This window comes from Chaetura pelagica, unplaced genomic scaffold (assembly GCF_000747805.2).
Source record: "Chaetura pelagica isolate M959 unplaced genomic scaffold, ChaPel_1.0 scaffold24, whole genome shotgun sequence".
NCBI lineage: Eukaryota > Metazoa > Chordata > Aves > Apodiformes > Apodidae > Chaetura > Chaetura pelagica.
Window position 1 is genome coordinate 5061135 of NW_009953077.1, and position 6000 is coordinate 5067134.

Genomic DNA, 6000 nt, shown 5'->3' on the forward strand with positions numbered 1-6000 from the left:
TCTGCCAACAACGTGCTCTATAAAAGGGTTATTAGGATAACAAGAAAGAAAACAGAAACCTTTGCAGAATCATAACACTATAGCGTAGCCCGCACCCTCCCCTCTCCCAGTTTATTACCCTCAAGTGCTTCTGAGTTGGACTTCAAACTGTTGTGCTGCTGGATATAAACAGGAAGGTTAAAGTACCCTAGACAGGAGGTAACTCTTTGGCAATTATCTGGTCAATGGCAGAGCACCGGTCTGTAGCTCGGCATAAACATCATCAGGAAAATATGCACAGTTTGCAAATTAAACAGCAATTGCGCTGTCTTAGCCCAAGCCAGAAGCCTTCTGGTATGATTAAAGTCTCTTTGGTGGAGCTGGCCAGAACATCCTTCAGGTCTCTGACATCAGTCCTTCGTCACAGGAGCCTGTTGCTGGATTTATCTGCAGTATTTTTGTACCTGTCTGGGGGACATGTTTTATCAGATGGTTTTGTTTTCCAAAAATGCATAGATTTCACCATTAAAAGAGAGCAGAATAAGGCAAGAAAGCCAAGGTGGTCTTTTGTGATGCTTTTGAAATTATATTGCATTTTTCTAGGCTCTATGGAGAGGGCAATGCTAAGTGAAATGTTATGGTTGTCACACTGCAGATTGGGCTTGTTTGTTCATTTTCTAACCTCCAGGGTCAACTTCAACAATAAAAAACCTTATTGGTGCTGCTCTTCTCATCTGAGCTTGTTCTCTGCCAGTTGTGCTGTACAGCCCTTTTTGCAAGAGGGGAGTTGTTCTCTCTTGTGTGAAGCCAGCTGGGACAGACAGAGAGGAACTGCAGTGACTAAGGTTGCAGGCAGCCTGAGCAGAGCTCACCTCTTCCAGCCCCCATAGTAGCAAAAGACTGGGTTCAGCTGCCCCTTTCTGTTGTCCATCTTCCCTGGGGCTCGAGAGACTTCATTGCTTATTCTGGGGTACATGTCTGAGTGCTGAGCTAAGACTTCTGGACGTGAGCCTTGGAAGATGCTATGATCTAGAAGGGATTTGCTCAAGCACAGGTTGCACAGTTGGACCTGGAGACACATGGGGAAGTTTAGCCTGTGCACACACCACCATAGCCAGCTGCCCTCCCAGTTCCCAGTGGGCTTGTAGGTGACTTTGCAGGTCTGCTTTCATTTTTAATCAGGCCTTTTGGTGAAAAGATGATGGAAGTCACCTCAGCTATCACTCTTCCCTTGCTGTAGGGCAGCCTGAGCTGTCTGAAGCCAAAGGGCTCCCATCCTGGTAAAGGGAGGACACCATCTTACATAAAGTTCTGCTGATCCTGCCTGCTTTCTTTCCAGCCCCATTGCTTGTGCTCTGCTCAACTCCATCTGTCACTGTCCCCATTCCCTGAGGTTCTTCTTTTCCTCTTTTGCTTTTTCCCCCCTTTCTGCCATGGCCAGGAGCAGTGTTGAGCTCCGAGCAGGAGACGGAGCCAGTGCAGGACTCGTGTGCCAGGTATCCGGTGTCAGGGGAAGGAGGTGATGATGGGTCTGACCAGGCAGGGTGCCTTTCCCCAGGCACTGCCAGGGTCTGTGTGTGTCCCCTGCCCCAGCAAGTCACCATGACACCTGCTGCCAGCTGGGACTGGAGCTCAGTCCCCTCCACAGCACGTTTTCCTGGCATGACTCAAACAATGACCTCCTAAAACAGGAAGGAGCACCGCACCCCCATCCTCCCTGGAGGCTGCAAGGCCCACCTGCTGTCAGCTCCGATGGCCCGTTCCCATAGCAATGTTTTCTCTCCTGTGCTTGTGGCCAGTGAAATGCACGATGAGACTCTGATGTTGTCCTTGATGCTGCTGGGCTGTGACAGGCAGGGCAGGGACAGCAGCGCCAGCCACTCTCTGACATCCTTTGCCAGCCACACTCCAGGTCAGCTCTGAAGGTGGGAATATCCACTGGAGCTTTTATTTTGGAGATGACAAATAACCCAGCAGCCAGTACGTGGGTAGGTGTCAGTGGGATGAAGGTCTGCTTAGTGTCCCCAGAGATGAGCTCCCAGGAGCTCCCAGGGCTCCTCAGTCCAGACCTCTGCCTCCAGCTCAAGATTTTCTGGACTATGCATGTGCTGGCAGTCCCTTTGGTGTGTGGTGGAAAAAGCGTCAGGCTGATTGCAGCACCTTCCCAGCTCAGCCACAGGAGGAGCTCCAGCAAGGTGTCCTCTGGGGGGACAAGCTTCCAGAGGAGGTTTGGGTTTTAGCTACAGGGTTTCTCTGCAATGCTGAGCATCCCTCCTTTTTCTGATTATTATTTTCCATTAGAGGAAAGGACCTTGGTGCCTTTGGGTTGGGTGTGTAGGGAGGGTGTTTCTTTAACCATCGAATCCCTCTAGTTAGTCTCGGGTGCTCAACTCTGGAGCTGCTTTGCTTGGGGTGCCTCTGCTGGGAGACAGCTGCCCCCTCCCCAGCTGCACATCTCCAGCTGTTTCAGCACCTTGTGGGCCCTCATCACCTCCATCACATTTCCCACACAGGCCCAGGAGGTGTGTGAGCATCGGTGGTGGCAACAGGCAGGAATAAGCAGCTCAGCTCCCTTTAAGCTGGGAATCGATAGGGGATTAATTTGTATTAAGAGAAACACGCACTGCAAAGGGAGGGTTCACCCTTCTCCCGAAGGTGGGGGAAGCCCTGGAGAGAACACAGACCCCTCCACCCAGCAGATGCTTCATACATGTTGCTCTTTGGCACTTGGCCACCTTCAGCCACTAGCAGCTACCAAGGGGGATGCTGGCATCTGGAGAGGGTCCTTGGGAGCTGGAATCAGTGGCAGAGTTAAGCTACCCATGCTCACTGGAGCACAGGAAGATGACTGGGCTCCTCTTTGCATGTCTCCATGCAGAGCTGGCCCCCAGGGGTGTTCTGCCTCCAGCAGGGCTTTGTGTTTACAGGGCATTTTTTTCTGCAAGAGCATTTAAGGCGATTCCCACCATCTGCTTAGTCTTCTTATGCTACAGGCCGACTGTATTCCTGCTGATACTGGCGCCCTTGCATCAGATGCTGTTGTGGTGGCTCCTGCTCCTCTTCTGCCAAGGAAGACAGCTGCACCAAGCCCAGAAAGCAGGGTCATTGCACCAGCATCTGGTGGGAGTCCTGCTTGGGGCTGTGTCCTGCTCCTCTGGAGACCGTTTTGGAGGAAAGGCATACTTTTTTTCCCTTTAGTGGCTGTAAAAATTGAAAGCAGAGCTGAGACAGGCCATCACTCATCGGACCTGCTTGCCAAGGCAACTGGTGATGGACATGGGAGGTTGCCTGGTCACCCCAACTCATAGGAAAGCATTTGGGTTTTGCTGTACTGTCCAGGACTGTTGGCAGCACAGCAGGAGTCACACAGGTGACCATGGTGGGGACACAGCCTGCCTAGCTGGCTGGATTGGCACTGCTGCTCCAGCCAGTGAGCCTTAGTCTCAGGGAGCATCCTCATAGAAGGCAGGTCTCACCCTCTGTAGCTTTACACATACATTGTTTGCTTGGAAAATGCTCCATTTTAGGAAGCAACTAGAAAGGTTTACAACAAATTATATAGAAATCAATAGACTCACTGCTGAGGGGTCTGCAGGTGGTGAGCTCCAGGAGAAGGCATCTTGGTTCTCTGCTCCTACAGCTTCCACCTCAGTGCAGTCCTGGTTTACGACACATCCCCTTGGGAGAACAGTAACACCCTCATGTTCCAGTTTGTAAGGTAGCAATCAGATCAGGTCAGGTTTATGACCCACCTAGCTTATTACTATCTCCATTAGTAGCTGCTAGCAGATGTTGGGAGAGAAGGATTATTACTCTCACAATGTATACTTAGCTGGCAGATTACTGAAATTTCTTTCTAATCCTAAGAAGTTACTTGGGAGGTATAAATCCCTCAGTGATAGCACTTATATTCCTCTGTACTTTGATCTCAGCTAGCATAACTGATGATACTCTGATTAATCTCATTTTTGTTCTTTAAAAAAATATCGTGTCCCTGGCATCTCAAGGCATTGAGTTCCACAGGGAACTGTGTTCCTCGTTGTCAGATCTGAATGTTTAAATAATCAAGCTCAGAAATACTTTCTGTCTTATGTGGGGGTTTGTATTTGTCTGTGTTCTTTGAAATTCATTTCTTGCTTTAAATGAATCCAATCTCCCAAATATTTTCAGCCTGTCACTGCTGGGGTTCCTCCCGTGCTTCCAGCAGCTGTGTTGCTCTTCCCTGCCCCACATCTGCCCCTTCCCCACCTCGGTGTGGAAGAACCACACGCGGTGTCACAGACGAGAGACCCACTGATTTATAGACCCACTTGCTAATCTGACAGTTTTATTTACCACTCACTTCTGAGCACAAACTAGCATCCTTGGACCATCACTTGCACAGAGGTGTTTGTGCCCCAGCATGCCTCCATCTCTTCCCTGAGTGGTTGTGGTTAATTTGAAGCTGCATCAGCATGCGTGACGGGTCCTAATTGTTGTTCCCCAGAAGTGACACCCTGGATGTGTTTGCTCTGAGTTTCATCTGTCTACGTGCTGTTGAATTTCCTGAATGAGCTGATTCCTTCCAAAGCTACCTGAATGTGTATCTAGCCTCCTCAGATGTTTTTCCCTCCACAAAGGACTGCTATTTTGCCATCTTCTCTCTGCTTATGTATTCCCACTTAGGATGCTCCACTATTCCATCTCACAGTCAGCGTTTTGGTGCCTGTGTGTTGGGAGATGTCCTTCTCCTTCCCCTTCTGATCTTTCCCATCCTCTTTCATTTCTCCTTCTCCAGACTGACCAGGCTCAGATCTGTTGCATGGAAGAGGCTGCTTTGAAGTCTGTTTGCTTTTCAGGAAGCAAAGAGGCCCCAGAAGCTTTTAGAAGTCCTTGGAAGAAAGGCTTTGCCACAGGTTTTCTCAAGTCACATCTCCACCCTCCCCTGCACTTGTGATTTTTTTTCCTTTCCTCCCACATGAACAGCAAAAAATTAGGACATGATGGGAAAGATTGAAGTGGATGGCAGAGATTCTGCTAGACTGCAAGCTCAGCCTGGGGCTGAGGTGTTTGAAGGGAAGGCAAATGCGCATCTCATCACACCTCGTACAAATGAGGTGCATAACCCCGGTCCTCTCCTCAGCTCTTTACCTCTGCTGGTGCTGGCTCAGGCTCCAATGCCTGGTGCCATGTTTTGAGAGGGATGCAGAATAAAAGAGACAGAAGGACAGAAAAGAGGGTTAGAAAGCAAGGGCCTGTTTGCAGTTAGGTTGTGGGGTTTTTTTCTGGAGCAGACGGAGGTAAAACAAGGTAACAGCCTTCAAAGCCGTAACAGGTTGCAGGCAAGGAGGCATTAACAAACCCCTCCTCCTTCTGCACACCTGCCTCATTTTTAAGTCCTTTGCTGTTTTCCCTTGCATCCAGACCCTGTGCAGCAGGTTCCCTCTGCCGCTGTGCAGCCACGGGAGCGGTTTTACCTCTGACCCATTCCCCATTGCTCTGAAGCCCCTGACTGTGGGAGCTGCATGATGCACAGGGCAGCTCAGCTCAGGGATCCCAAAGGTTTAGAGAGCTGGACTGAAATGCAAGATAAAATTGCATTTATCCTGTGTCTCATGGTTTTGAAGGTCATCTTCTGGGCAGAGGAGAGGAGCATGAGGGGTGTTGGTGCTGCTGGGATTAGCTTGTGCTGGCTGCAGTCACACTGATGCCAGCCCGACAGCAGCATGGTCTCCTGGCTCTGACATCGCTCTGGGTTTCAGTGTCTGTGACCAAGGTGCTGACCTCTAAGCCAAGGTGGATCCTCCCCAGGGCCCACCAGGATCACAGCAGCAACTGCTCCACCACGTGCTTCAACCCTAAAGTGGGACACGCACACATCCTTATGGATGGTGTTGAATCAGCACCTCCACACTTCTTATCCTGCTGTAAAATCTTTGAAAGCTGGCGATATCTTGAGCTAGAGATTTCTTCTGGCTCCAGCATTCCAGGTGCTCATGCACTGAATGATAAACAACAGAACATCCCCAGCAGCCAGTTCAG

At 50.0% G+C, this 6000-nt stretch overlaps 1 protein-coding gene across 1 annotated transcript in view; it reads left to right on the forward strand.

Annotated features, from left to right (window-relative positions):
* CACNA2D2 (calcium channel, voltage-dependent, alpha 2/delta subunit 2) overlaps positions 1 to 6000 on the forward strand; it is a gene marked incomplete at its 3' end in the record, with an annotated part of 172639 nt that overhangs the window by 113599 nt on the left and 53040 nt on the right. The gene's annotated exons all lie outside the window — the stretch shown is intronic.